At 39.8% G+C, this 15361-nt stretch overlaps 1 protein-coding gene across 1 annotated transcript in view; it reads left to right on the forward strand.

Annotated features, from left to right (window-relative positions):
- The window catches only part of LOC137375753 (uncharacterized), a 181435-nt gene that overhangs the window by 40802 nt on the left and 125272 nt on the right, over window positions 1-15361 (forward strand). The window lies entirely within an intron of this gene.

The following is a 15361-nucleotide window of genomic DNA, read 5'->3' on the forward strand; positions in this document are numbered from 1 at the left end:
ATTCGAATCAAAGAACAATTTTAGAAGGCACCTCAATGGATTTGTGTGGAAGCGATAGTACCGATTGATTGTTTTTATGGAAAGGCGGGTAGGAAAACCATGGTGGAAGAGTCATAGAAAAGGTATAAATGGAATTGAATTGACGGGACCAATGAGTTATGCTGGCTTCTTATATTCTTATGTCTTTGTTTCTTCTAAGCAGATTCGCCATATATGATCTTAAAATATTCATTAATTCTGTTATAGAGAATTTCTTGCAACAGACAGAAATATCGACAATGCTGAAAGAAAAGATTAATATAATTTTAATTGTGCAACAATAAATGTAAGTATTCTGCGCTGGTTAATGACTTTCCAGCTTTAAGAAACCAAGAGCATTCTGATTGGTTGAATTTCAATGTGCCTCTTTTCACCAATCAGAAGCTGAGATATGATTGGGGATCTGGACTGCCCCCTTCACTAACCAGACACCATCACGTATGATCAGACGCAGTATAAAATTGGATAGCGAGCAGCTCCGTAGGATTTGTGCACGAATACACTGGCAATTTTAGGCGAAATGAGAAAATTAAAATGAAATAATTCGAACGTTTCGCAAAACGTGCAGGTAATTTGTGCATCGTAGCCAACCGAGTTTATATTTTACAATATCCAAATAACATTTTGTAGGATAATGATTGGTGTGTGCAAGTGCTAAAACAATTGGAATGTGTTACGCTGGAAATGAGATTGAAAATATATTGGTTGCTAAAATGCCAACTATTGTACTGTGTATTCTCCTCGTGGAATCTAGTTTCTGGGGAGATTCGTTATTCGATTCCTGAAGAGCTGCAACTGGGCGCCTTTGTTGGAAATATCGCAGCTGATTTGGGTTTAGATGTAAAGCAGCTCTCGGCTCGCAGATTCCGGATTGCGCCTGGCTCCAGGAAACAGTATGTGGACGCAAATTTAAACAATGGAGTTTTGTTTGTGAAGGAAAAAATTGATAGAGAAAATATTTGTGGGGCGAGCCTCACTTGTGTGTTATCCTTGGATGCTGTGCTTGAAAGTCCACTCAATCTGTACCAGGTTGAAGTGGAGATTCTCGATGTAAATGACAACGCTCCCAGTTTTCCAAAGAACCGGTTCGGCCTTGAAATCTCAGAGCTTGCTGCGGAAGGAGCGCGCTTTCCCCTCGAGTCCGCGCATGATCCGGACATTGGAACCAACTCCTTGCAAACTTATCAGCTCCTTCCGAACGATTATTTTATTCTCGATGTACAAATGCACAGCGGGGAAAGAAAATTACCTGTACTGGTGTTGCAGAGGTCCTTGGATAGAGAAATGATGTCAACCCACAGGTTAACACTACTAGCCAAGGACGGAGGGATCCCTCTAAGGTCAGGCACTGTTCAAGTTATAATCACGGTAAAAGATGCAAACGACAACGCGCCTATTTTTCCTCAGGCGGTTTATAGAGTCAGTCTCTTGGAAACTTCACCAATAGGAACCCTGATAGTCATAGTAAACGCCACTGATTTGGACGATGGCTCCAATGGAGAAATAATGTATTCGCTCAGTAGTCATAGTTCTGCAAGAGTCCGTGAACTGGTTGATGTGGATTCCATAACTGGTGAAGTCCGAGTGAAAGGGAATTTGGACTATGAAGAAAGCAAAGCCTTTGAGATTAACATACAAGCAATGGACAAGGGTTCTGACGCGGTTCCCGGGCACTGTGATGTTTTGGTGGATATTATTGATGCGAATGATAACGCACCAGAGGTGACGTTGAGGTCTTTGTCTCGTACTGTTTCAGAAAATGCTCCAATTGGGACTGTAGTCGCTCTATTCAGTGCAGCGGACATAGATTCGGGACAAAACGGGCAGGTACAATGTCAAATTTCAGACAAGTTGCCCTTTAAACTAGATTTATCTATGAAGAACTATTATGGACTGCTTATTCAGCATCTTCTGGATCGCGAAAATATCTCCAAGTATGACGTTACTGTAACATGCACTGATGCAGGAAAACCTCCTCTCACATCCAGGAAAACAATTCGGGTAGAGGTTACAGATATAAATGATAATGCACCACGGTTCACGCAGCGTTTATACACAGCGAACGTGATGGAGAACAATGTTATTGGGAATTCCATATTTTCTGTGAGAGCCTTTGATCAAGATGTAGGACAGAACGCTCGACTAAGATACTCTATCCTAGAGTCGGAAGTTCAGAATGCCTCGGTATCCAATTACGTCTCTATTAACTCAGAGAGTGGAGTCATATGTTCTCAGAGACCTTTTGACTACGAACAGTTGAAAAACTTTCAGATTCAAGTCCAGGTCCAGGATTCTGGAACCCCACCACTCACCAGTAACGTTTCAGTGGATGTTATTATCCTTGATCAGAATGACAATGTTCCAGTGATCGTGCAGCCATTACCCGAGTATGGGTCAACAGCAATAGAGACAATATCCAGGTTTGCAGAACCAGGATACTTGGCTGCCAAGGTATCGGCCACTGATGCTGACGCCGGTCAGAATGCTCGTCTTTCTTATCAGATTTTTCAAGCTACACAGCATAACCTTTTTACTATTTCACCAGATTCCGGTGAAATTTGGACTATCCGTCGTATTCTGAATAAAGATGCCTCTAAGCAAAGGTTGGTGATCGTGGTAAAAGATAATGGAACGCCATCACTTTCTGCCACAGTGACCATCATCTTATCTGTGGTGGGCATTGACATTGAAACATTCTCCAGTGTCAGCAGTTTGCCCAAAGATCCTGTTTTCACTCCTGATCTGAGCCTTTCCTTGGTCATAGCCTTAGGGATAATTTCTATCATTTTTCTCGTGATTTTGATCATCCTTGCTGTTAAGGTTCATAAAAGCAGAAATGGTTTGAGTGGCCAACACTATCCCCTGGGTATTTGTTGCTGCTTTGACACAAGAAATTCTCTGAATGGAATTCAAAAGGCCAGTAAACACCTTCAGATACCACCAAACTATGTTGAGGTATTTGGGGGTGATCCACTTTCTCAGAGTTTCCGCTATGAATCATGTTCAACGTTGCAATCAACAAAGAGAGACTTCCTAACCCCTAACTCGTGCAGGTCATCTACAGACAAGAAATATGTCCAGAATGAGTCTTTCAGGAAAGAAAACCCAGGAATGATGAATTCTGTAAATTACAGCAACACTGTAAGCAATGAGGTGAGGTGCTTTTAGAAAGAGAAAATCCTCACAGGTTAGATTTGGATGTAGAGGTATATTTGAGAAAATCCAGCATTTTAAATGTATTGGATGGAAGTAATATCTTAAATGCATCAATCATAAATGTTTCACTCTTTCTATTTCATGTCAACATCTCTGCGTTATCCCCTAGAATTTGTTTACATTCCTTTGTGATTATATGTAATTCATTAATGTGTCCTGGAAACTCATATTGTCTGTTGTTACTTTCTAAATCCACTGGGTGTTCCTTTAATGTATGGGAATTGTTGACTTTCCCCACACACTCTAAATCTTGTCAGGGACTCTGTGAAAACACATAAATGATGAAGTAAGTAATACTTCCCTTGATAGCAGAATAGGAGTTCTGGAGAGGTCCTGTAAAGCAGTTGATTAGTTCCTATTTCTCACAGCCTCAGTATGGTAGTTCAAATTAACAAATATCAACATGTTCCTGAGTATCAGATCATTCTAAATTAATCAGATTGGCTTATAGTATTGGGCAAAAGAAACTGACTCTAAACTTATTCAATATTTTAAAAAGAACTAATTTTGAATCTTTTTAGTGTCAGCAGTGAATCAGTCTTAGATCTCTTCTAACTGATGTTTAGAATTCTAACCATTTGCATAAATATGTGAAAACTATCTCCTTGTTTGGGAGAGGCTGCAGGTGGGACCACCGTCCAACTCAAGTCACTGTTTTAGTTCCCAGCATGCTCTAAAGCTATGGTAGGAGTCTGCTGCCTGTAAAATCTGGCCCTTAAAAGCAAAATGAGAGATGATAATTTCATCCAATTTGTCTGAGCAGAATTGAAGCCCCTGAACTAGAGCAAAAAGGGCTTGTGTGCAAATGCAATGTGCCAACCTTCTCTCCTGGATATGAAATTTGATCAGCACATGTTAAAACTTTAGCCCAACTTTGTATGACTAGAATCAAAGTTTGTAATTGGAACAGGAGTTTGTAAATTTAGACAAATCACCACAACATATTCATTGTGATTTGTTAATATTTTCAGAGTTCTATAAATACAGCACCGAGGTGCCCAAAACAACTAATGCAGTTTTGATATTCAAAGAAGTAAAGAACGATACTGGTGATAGCGTACCAATTCCCCTACCATCTAAAATGAGAAAAAACCTCTGAATCATTTGCAGGAAACTACAAATGAAACCCATGGAGCACAGATATCCTAAGAAGGTTTTAGAAGTGATAGGATCCTTAAAAATATAATTGAATTCTTGCAGAGGTAGCTAAGCTAGGGTAAATCAATGGATATTGTTTACTTAGATTGTCAGTCTATATTTGGCAACGGTCTAGAAGTGAGACTTGTGCTGGATTTTAATACATATAGACTAGATGACATATTATCTAGATGGAATGAGAATTGGCCCAGTACCAGAAGACAGAGGTCGGTCGGTGATTTTCCTGCAATGCAAGACAACCTGATCAATTTAGAATGATCTGACATTCAGAAGACTCGGATATTAAGTAGTTAGAACTGCCGCACTGAGACTGTGACAACTAGAAACTAACTATCTGGTTTACAATATGTGCCTGAAACTCCTAATCTATTATCAAGGGAAGAGTTCTGTACTTGCACGGTTATATGTATGCTCAGAGTACCTCACAAGATAGTTAAATTTGAATATGCAGAGAGTGTAGATGAAGTTAACACTTACTATATATTTAAGTTCAGAAAGTGATAGTAGAACTTCCTGGCATATTCTTCACGGATCCTTTCTTGGATTGCTATCTTTAATAGCATTTGTAAATCAAATGGACATGGTGCAGTCGTGTAATTACTTTTTGTAGTGACACAAATGTGAGTGGACTATTAGTGAGGTGAAAGAAAATGATTTTTAGAGTAAAGTTTAAAAATTATTTTAAAATTGTTTTAAGACACGAAATATGCATTTTAATGTGGATAAAATAAGTTAATACGTATATGATCAGGTACAAAAAAGTAAGAAAAAATGGGATTGATCATCTACCAAACACAGAAGCATCTGGTCAATGTGGAAATAGGTAATAATATGACAAATTGAAAATGGAGAGGTATTTGGAAGTTACTGGTATGCAAGTATGACAAGTTATGCTGGCATTGTACAAATTAATTACATGGCCAGTTTTGAAGTACGGCCTGTAGTATTGGTCAAAAATATAATTCCTGCATTAGAGTTTGAAATGTCACCATGATGATTTTTGGCCTTCGAGATTATGTATTGACGAATAATTTAGTCAACTGCATATATGGTTCACTTTAGAAAAGAGGATAGAGGGATTCATGTATGCAGGTCTTGAAAATATTGAAAACTATAGATAAAACTAAAGAAAACAAACTACTTCACTTGGGCCTGAGTGTACGATTAATGGGGTGTGCTGGGGGTGGGGTGCTGGGTGGTAAGCAGACAATTCCCAATAATCAAGCAAGGTTCGAGATTAGCACACACGTTTTTTCCACAGGGTTATTGGATGTGTGGCGCAGAGAATGAAGTTTATTATAAGTCAAATAATACCTTAATAAGTGGGCTAGCTGGATTTTCGTTTAGAAGAGAGGAGGTGGATTATGGAAACCTTAAGAATGCTGATTGATTAATTTTATAGGAGAAGGTGGAAATAATTTAGTCTTTTTCAGTAAGAATTAGCAACTACTTGGGGTTGGAAAGCCATGACGAAATAATCATTCATGGATTAAAAATGGAATTAAATCAATGGGTCCAATGAGTTACGGTGGCTCTTTGAGTTCTTATTTGGTGATTTCTTCTATTGCATATTCTACAAAGATGATTCTTAAGATATTCGTTGTAATTCAGTTCTGGAGATAATTTTTCGCAACAGATACATACAGGATAGGGATCGAAAAAGTTAATTCAATTTTTAATTGTGCAACAATAAATCGTAAGTATCTGCGCTGATTTCAGAGCTTCCAGCTTTAAGAAACGAGCGGTATTTTGATTGGTTGAATTTCAATGTGCTCGTGTTCACCAATCAGAAGCTGAGATGTTATTGGTGATCCGGACTGCCCCCTTCACTACCCATCCACCATCACGTACAATCAGACGTAGTGTAAAATTTGATAGCGAGCAGCTCGGTAGGATTTGTGCACGAATCCACTGGCAATTTTAGACAAAAATAGACGATTTAAATGGAATAATCCGAGCGATTCGTAAAACGTTTATGTCCTTGCTGCATCGCAGTTGCTCCCAGTTTTAAAATATAGCCATATAACTGTAAAAACGCTAATTAATGGTACGGGCACGTACTGAAACGAGTGGAATGCTTTATGCTGGAAATGAGATATAAGATATATTTGTTGCTAAAATGCCAATTATTGTACTGCGTAATCTCCTCGTGGTATCTAGTTTCTGGGCAGATTCGTTATTCGATTCCTGAAGAACTGCAACATGGAGCCTTTGTTGGGAATATCGCAGACGACTTGGGTTTAGAGGTAAAGCAGCTCTCGACTCGTAGTTTTCGGATTGTACCCGGTCCCAGGAAACAATATGTGGATATAAATTTGGACACTGGTAGCTTATTTGTGAAGGATAAAATTGACAGAGAACAGCTTTGCGGGCCTAGCCTGAGTTGTGTGCTATCCTTGGATGTTGTGCTTGAAAATCCCCTCAATCTGTACCAGGTTGCAGTGGAGATTCTCGATGTAAATGACAATGCTCCCAGTTTTCCAAAGGACCGGTTCCGCCTTGAGATCTCGGAGCTTGCTGCGCCAGGAGCGCGATTTCCCCTCGAGTCCGCACACGATCCGGACATTGGAACAAACTCCTTGCAAACATACCAGCTACTCCCGAACGATTATTTTATTCTCGATGTACAAATGCGCAGTGGGGTGGAAAAGTTACCCGTACTGGTGTTGCAGAGGTCCTTGGATAGAGAAACCAAATCCAACCACAAGTTAGTGCTAACAGCCAAGGACGGCGGAGTCCCTGTCAGATCTGGCACTGTTCAGGTTACAATCTTAGTAAAGGATGCAAACGACAACGCGCCTGTTTTTCCCCAGGCCATTTATGCGGTTAGTCTCTTGGAAAATGCACCCACAGGAACACTGGTAATCACATTAAACGCCAGTGACTTGGACGATGGTTCCAATGGGGAGATAATGTATTCTTTTAGTAGCCATACTTCTGCTAGAGCCCGTGAAATGTTTGAGGTCGATTCTAAAACTGGGGACGTTAGAGTGAAAGGGAATTTGGATTATGAAGAAAGCAGTGTTTGGGGGCTTAACATACAAGCAATGGACAAGGGTCCTGATGCCATGTCCGGGCACTGTGATGTTTTAGTCGATATTATTGATGTGAATGATAACGCACCTGAAGTGGCTTTGACGTCTTTATCCAGTACAGTTTCAGAAAATGCTCCAATTGGGACTGTTGTCGCTCTATTCAGTGCAGCAGACAAAGATTCAGGACAAAACGGGCAGGTACAATGTCAAATTTCAAACAAGTTGCCCTTTAAACTAGATTTATCTTTGACGAACTATTATAGACTGCTTATTCAGCATCTTCTGGATCGGGAAAATATCTCCAAGTATGACGTCACTGTAACATGCACAGATGCAGGAAAACCTCCTCTCACATCCAAGAAAACAATTCGGGTAGAGGTTTCAGATATAAATGATAACGCGCCACGGTTCACGCAGCGTTTATACACAGCGAACGTGATGGAGAACAATGTTATTGGGAATTCCATATTTTCTGTGAGAGCCTTTGATCAAGATGTAGGACAGAACGCTCGACTAAGATACTCTATCCTAGAGTCGGAAGTTCAGAATGCCTCGGTATCCAATTACGTCTCTATTAACTCAGAGAGTGGAGTCATATGTTCTCAGAGACCTTTTGACTACGAACAGTTGAAAAACTTTCAGATTCAAGTCCAGGTCCAGGATTCTGGAACCCCACCACTCACCAGTAACGTTTCAGTGGATGTTATTATCCTTGATCAGAATGACAATGCTCCAGTGATCGTGCAGCCACTACCCGAGTATGGGTCAACAGCAATAGAGACAATATCCAGGTTTGCAGAACCAGGATACTTGGTTGCCAAGGTATCGGCCACTGATGCTGACTCCGGTCAGAATGCTCGTCTTTCTTATCAGATTTTTCAAGCTACACAGCATAACCTTTTTACTATTTCACCAGATTCCGGTGAAATTTGGACTATCCGTCGTATTCTGAATAAAGATGCCTCTAAGCAAAGGTTGGTGATCGTGGTAAAAGATAATGGAACGCCATCACTTTCTGCCACAGTGACCATCATCTTATCAGTGGTGGGCATTGACATTGAAACATTCTCCAGTGTCAGCAGTTTGCCCAAAGATCCTGTTTTCACTCCTGATCTGAGCCTTTCCTTGGTCATAGCCTTAGGGATAATTTCTATCATTTTTCTCGTGATTTTGATCATCCTTGCTGTTAAGGTTCATAAAAGTAGAAATGGTTTGAGTGGCCAACACTATCCGCTGGGTACTTGTTGCTGCTTTGACACAAGAAATTCTCTGAATGGAATTCAAAAGGCCAGTAGAAACCTTCAGATACCACCAAACTATGTTGAGGTATTTGGGGGTGATCCACTTTCTCAAAGTTTCCGCTATGAATCATGTTCAACGTTGCAATCAACAAAGAGAGACTTCCTAACCCCTAACTCGTGCAGGTCATCTACAGACAAGAAATATGCCCAGAATGAATCTTTCAGGAAAGAAAACCCAGGAATGATGAATTCTGTAAATTACAGCAACACTGTAAGCAATGAGGTGAGGTGCTTTTAGAAAGAGAAAATCCTCACAGGTTAGATTTGGATGTGGAGGTATATTTGAGAAAATCCATCACTTTAAAATGCATTGGATGTAAGTAATATCTTAAATGCATCAATCATAAATGTTTCACTCTTTCTATTTCATGTCAACATCTCTGCGTTATCCCCCAGAATATATTTACATTCCTTTGTGATGATATGTAATTCGTTAATGTGTCCTGGAAACTCATATTGTCTGTTGTTACTTTCTAAATCCACTGGGTGTTCCTTTAATGTATGGGAATTGTTGACTTTCCCCACACACTCTAAATCTTGTCAGGGACTCTGTGAAAACACATAAACTATGAAGTAAGTAATACTTCCCTTGATAGCAGGATAGGAGTTCTGGAGTGGTCCTGTAAAGCAGTTGATTAGTTTCTATTTCTCACAGCCTCAGTGTGGTAGTTCAAATTAGCAAATATCAACATGTTCCTGAGTATCAGATCATTTTAAATTAATCAGATTGGCTTATATTATTGGGCAAAAGAAGCTGACTCCAAACTTACTCAATATTTTTTAAAAAACGAATTTTGAATCTTTTTAGTGTCAGCAGTGAATCAGTCTTATATTTCTTCTAACTGATGTTTAGAATTCTAATAATTTGCATGAATATGTGAAAACTATCTCCCTGTTTGGGAGAGGCTGCAGGTGGAACCACCGTCCAACTCCAGTCACTGTTTTAGTTCCCAGCATGCTCTAAAGCTATGGTAGGAGTCTGCTGCCTGTAAAATCTGGCCCTTAAAAGCAAAATGAGAGATGATAAATTCATCTAATTTGTCTGAGCAGAATTGAAGCCCCTGAACTAGAGCAAAAAGGGCTTGTGTGCAAATGCAATGTGCCAACCTTCTCTCCTGGATATGAAATTTGATCAGCACATGTTAAAACTTTAGCCCAACTTTGTACGACTGAAATCAAAGTTTGTAATTGGAACAGGAGTTTGTAAATTTAGACAAATCACCACAACATATTCATTGTGATTTGTTAATATTTTCAGAGTTCTATAAATACAGCACCGAGGTGCCCAAAACAACTAATGCAGTTTTGATATTCAAAAAAGTAAAGAACGATACTGGTGATAGCGTACCAATTCCCCTACCATCTAAAATGAGAAAACACTTCTGAATCATTTGCAGGATACTACAAATGAAACCCATGGAGCACAGATATCCTAAGAAGGTTTTGGAAGTTATGGGATCCTTTAAAATATAATTGAATTCTTGCAGAGGTAGCTAAGCTAGGGTAAATCAATGGATATTGTTTACTTAGATTGTCAGTCTATATTTGGCAACGGTCTAGAAGTGAGACTTGTGCTGGATTTTAATACATATAGACTAGATGACATATTATCTAGATGGAATGAGAATTGGCCCAGTACCAGAAGACAGAGGTCGGTCGGTGATTTTCCTGCAATGCAAGACAACCTGATCAATTTAGAATGATCTGACATTCAGAAGACTCGGATATTAAGTAGTTAGAACTGCCGCACTGAGACTGTGACAACTAGAAACTAACTATCTGGTTTACAATATGTGCCTGAAACTCCTAATCTATTATCAAGGGAAGAGTTCTGTACTTGCACGGTTATATGTATGCTCAGAGTACCTCACAAGATAGTTAAATTTGAATATGCAGAGAGTGTAGATGAAGTTAACACTTACTATATATTTAAGTTCAGAAAGTGATAGTAGAACTTCCTGGCATATTCTTCACGGATCCTTTCTTGGATTGCTATCTTTAATAGCATTTGTAAATCAAATGGACATGGTGCAGTCGTGTAATTACTTTTTGTAGTGACACAAATGTGAGTGGACTATTAGTGAGGTGAAAGAAAATGATTTTTAGAGTAAAGTTTAAAAATTATTTTAAAATTGTTTTAAGACACGAAATATGCATTTTAATGTGGATAAAATAAGTTAATACGTATATGATCAGGTACAAAAAAGTAAGAAAAAATGGGATTGATCATCTACCAAACACAGAAGCATCTGGTCAATGTGGAAATAGGTAATAATATGACAAATTGAAAATGGAGAGGTATTTGGAAGTTACTGGTATGCAAGTATGACAAGTTATGCTGGCATTGTACAAATTAATTACATGGCCAGTTTTGAAGTACGGCCTGTAGTATTGGTCAAAAATATCATTCCTGCATTAGAGTTTGAAATGTCACCATGATGATTTTTGGCCTTCGAGATTATGTATTGACGAATAATTTAGTCAACTGCATATATGGTTCACTTTAGAAAAGAGGATAGAGGGATTCATGTATGCAGGTCTTGAAAATATTGAAAACTATAGATAAAACTAAAGAAAACAAACTACTTCACTTGGGCCTGAGTGTACGATTAATGGGGTGTGCTGGGGGTGGGGTGCTGGGTGGTAAGCAGACAATTCCCAATAATCAAGCAAGGTTCGAGATTAGCACACACGTTTTTTCCAGAGGGTTATTGGATGTGTGGCGCAGAGAATGAAGTTTATTATAAGTCAAATAATACCTTAATAAGTGGGCTAGCTGGATTTTCGTTTGGAAGAGAGGAGGTGGATTATGGAAACCTTAAGAATGCTGATTGATTAATTTTATAGGAGAAGGTGGAAATAATTTAGTCTTTTTCAGTAAGAATTAGCAACTACTTGGGGTTGGAAAGCCATGACGAAATAATCATTCATGGATTAAAAATGGAATTAAATCAATGGGTCCAATGAGTTACGGTGGCTCTTTGAGTTCTTATTTGGTGATTTCCTCTATTGCATATTCTACAAAGATGATTCTTAAGATATTCGTTGTAATTCAGTTCTGGAGATAATTTTTCGCAACAGATACATACAGGATAGGGATCGAAAAAGTTAATTCAATTTTTAATTGTGCAACAATAAATCGTAAGTATCTGCGCTGATTTCAGAGCTTCCAGCTTTAAGAAACGAGCGGTATTTTGATTGGTTGAATTTCAATGTGCTCGTGTTCACCAATCAGAAGCTGAGATGTTATTGGTGATCCGGACTGCCCCCTTCACTACCCATCCACCATCACGTACAATCAGACGTAGTGTAAAATTTGATAGCGAGCAGCTCGGTAGGATTTGTGCACGAATCCACTGGCAATTTTAGACAAAAATAGACGATTTAAATGGAATAATCCGAGCGATTCGTAAAACGTTTATGTACTTGCTGCATCGCAGTTGCTCCCAGTTTTTAAATATATCCATATAACTGTAAAAACGCTAATTAATGGTACGGGCACGTACTGAAACGAGTGGAATGCTTTATGCTGGAAATGAGATATAAGATATATTTGTTGCTAAAATGCCAATTATTGTACTGCGTAATCTCCTCGTGGTATCTAGTTTCTGGGCAGATTCGTTATTCGATTCCTGAAGAACTGCAACTTGGAGCCTTTGTTGGGAATATCGCAGACGACTTGGGTTTAGAGGTAAAGCAGCTCTCGACTCGTAGTTTTCGGATTGTACCCGGTCCCAGGAAACAATATGTGGATATAAATTTGGACACTGGTAGCTTATTTGTGAAGGAAAAAATTGACAGAGAACAGCTTTGCGGGCCTAGCCTGAGTTGTGTGCTATCCTTGGATGTTGTGCTTGAAAATCCCCTCAATCTGTACCAGGTTGCAGTGGAGATTCTCGATGTAAATGACAATGCTCCCAGTTTTCCAAAGGACCGGTTCCGCCTTGAGATCTCGGAGCTTGCTGCGCCAGGAGCGCGCTTTCTCCTCGAGTCCGCACACGATCCGGATATTGGAACAAACTCCTTGCAAACATACCAGCTCCTCCCGAACGATTATTTTATTCTCGATGTACAAATGCGCAGTGGGGTGGAAAAGTTACCCGTACTGGTGTTGCAGAGGTCCTTGGATAGAGAAACCAAATCCAACCACAAGTTAGTGCTAACAGCCAAGGACGGCGGAGTCCCTGTCAGATCTGGCACTGTTCAGGTTACAATCTTAGTAAAGGATGCAAACGACAACGCGCCTGTTTTTCCCCAGGCCATTTATGCGGTTAGTCTCTTGGAAAATGCACCCACAGGAACACTGGTAATCACATTAAACGCCAGTGACTTGGACGATGGTTCCAATGGGGAGATAATGTATTCTTTTAGTAGCCATACTTCTGCTAGAGCCCGTGAAATGTTTGAGGTCGATTCTAAAACTGGGGACGTTAGAGTGAAAGGGAATTTGGATTATGAGAAAAACAGTGTTTTTGGGCTTAACATCCAAGCAATGGACAAGGGTTCTGAAGCAATGTCCGGGAACTGTGATGTTTTAGTCGATATTATTGATGTGAATGATAACGCACCTGAAGTGGCTTTGACGTCTTTATCCAGTACAGTTTCAGAAAATGCTCCAATTGGGACTGTAGTCGCTCTATTCAGTGCAGCAGACAAAGATTCAGGACAAAACGGGCAGGTACAATGTCAAATTTCAAACAAGTTGCCCTTTAAACTAGATTTATCTATGAAGAACTATTATCGACTGCTTCTGCAGCATCTACTGGATCGGGAAGATATCTCCAAGTATGATGTTACTGTAACATGCACAGATGCAGGAAAACCTCCTCTCACATCCAGGAAAACAATTCGGGTAGAGGTTTCAGATATAAATGATAACGCGCCACGGTTCACGCAGCGTTTATACACAGCGAACGTGATGGAGAACAATGTTATTGGGAGTTCCATATTTTCCGTGAGAGGCAGTGACCCAGATGTAGGACAGAACGCTCGGCTAAACTACTCTATTCTGGAGACACAAGTTCAGAATGCCTCCGTATCCACTTACGCCTCTATTAACTCAGAAAGTGGTGTCATATTTGCTCAGAGATCTTTAGACTACGAGCAACTGAAAAACTTTCAGATTCAAGTCCAGGTCCAGGACTCTGGAACCCCACCACTCACCAGTAACGTTTCAGTGGATGTTATTATCCTTGATCAGAATGACAATGCTCCAGTGATCGTGCAGCCATTACCCGAGTATGGGTCAACAGCAATAGAGACAATATCCAGGTTTGCAGAACCAGGATACTTGGTTACCAAGGTATCGGCCACTGATGCTGACGCCGGTCAGAATGCTCGTCTTTCTTATCAGATTATTCAAGCTACCCATCAAAACCTTTTTACTATTTCACCAGACACTGGAGAAATTTGGATTATTCGTCATATTGCGAATAAAGATGCCTCTAAGCAAAGGTTGGTGATTGTGGTAAAAGATAATGGAACACCATCTCATTCTGCCACAGTGACTATCGTCTTATCTGTGGTGGGCGGTGATTCTGAAACATTCTCCAGTGTCAGTGGTTTGTCTGAAAATCCTGTTTTCACTCCTGATCTGAGCCTTTCCTTGGTCATAGCCTTAGGGACAATTTCTATCATTTTTCTCGTGATTTTAATTATCCTCGCTGTTAAGGTATATAAAAGTAGAAATGGTTTGAGTGGCCAATACTGTTCCCTGGGTGTCTGTTGCTGCTTTGAAACGAGAAATTCTCTGAATGGAATTCAAAAGGCCAGTAGAAACCTTCAGATACCACCGAACTATGTTGAGGTATTCGGGGGTGATCCACTTTCTCAGAGTTTCCGCTATGAGTCATGTTCAACATTGCCGTCAGCGAAGAGAGACTTCATGCCCACCAACACATGCAGGTTATCTGCAGACAAGCATTATGTTCTGAAGGAATCCATCCAGAAAGAAAATTCAGGAATAATGATTTCTGAAAATTACAGCAACACTGTAAACAATGAGGTGAGGCACTTCTAAAAACCAAATTCCTCACAGGTTTGATTTGGATAGGCAGAGACTTTTGGGAAAATACACCATTTGTAAATGAGGTGATGAAAGTGATTCCTTAAAAGCAAATTTTCAGTTTTCTGCACTATTTCTACTTCCAATCAACATCTCTGTGCCATTGCTATGTAATGGTTTCTCCCAGGATTTGTTTGCATTCCTTTCTGTTTCTGTATAACTCCAATAACTTTGTCAAAACGGGTTTAGTATGTGCTCTTGTGTCCACGTGAATCCGTGATCCTTTCTAAACCCACTGAAGTGTATTTAAATGTATGGAAAGTGTAGGCTTTATCCACACCCTCCAAACATTTGCATTTTAACTGTTTGGCAAGGAACTCTGGGCATGCATGTAACCAGGCAAGTGCAGAGCACTTTCCTAGGCAGCAGATTGGAGTGCCAACCAGGGTTTGTAAACAGTTTACTTAATAGCTGGACCTCAGTAGCTAGATCCAATATAAGAAGAACTTGAGGTATCTGAGGACTCCGACCGGCATTCCTCTCTCCACCATTCTTTCTAGAAAAAAAGCTGAATGCATTAACTGATCATATTGGTAGTTGTGGGATCC

Source organism: Heterodontus francisci, chromosome 12 (genome assembly GCF_036365525.1).
Source record: "Heterodontus francisci isolate sHetFra1 chromosome 12, sHetFra1.hap1, whole genome shotgun sequence".
Classification (NCBI taxonomy): domain Eukaryota; kingdom Metazoa; phylum Chordata; class Chondrichthyes; order Heterodontiformes; family Heterodontidae; genus Heterodontus; species Heterodontus francisci.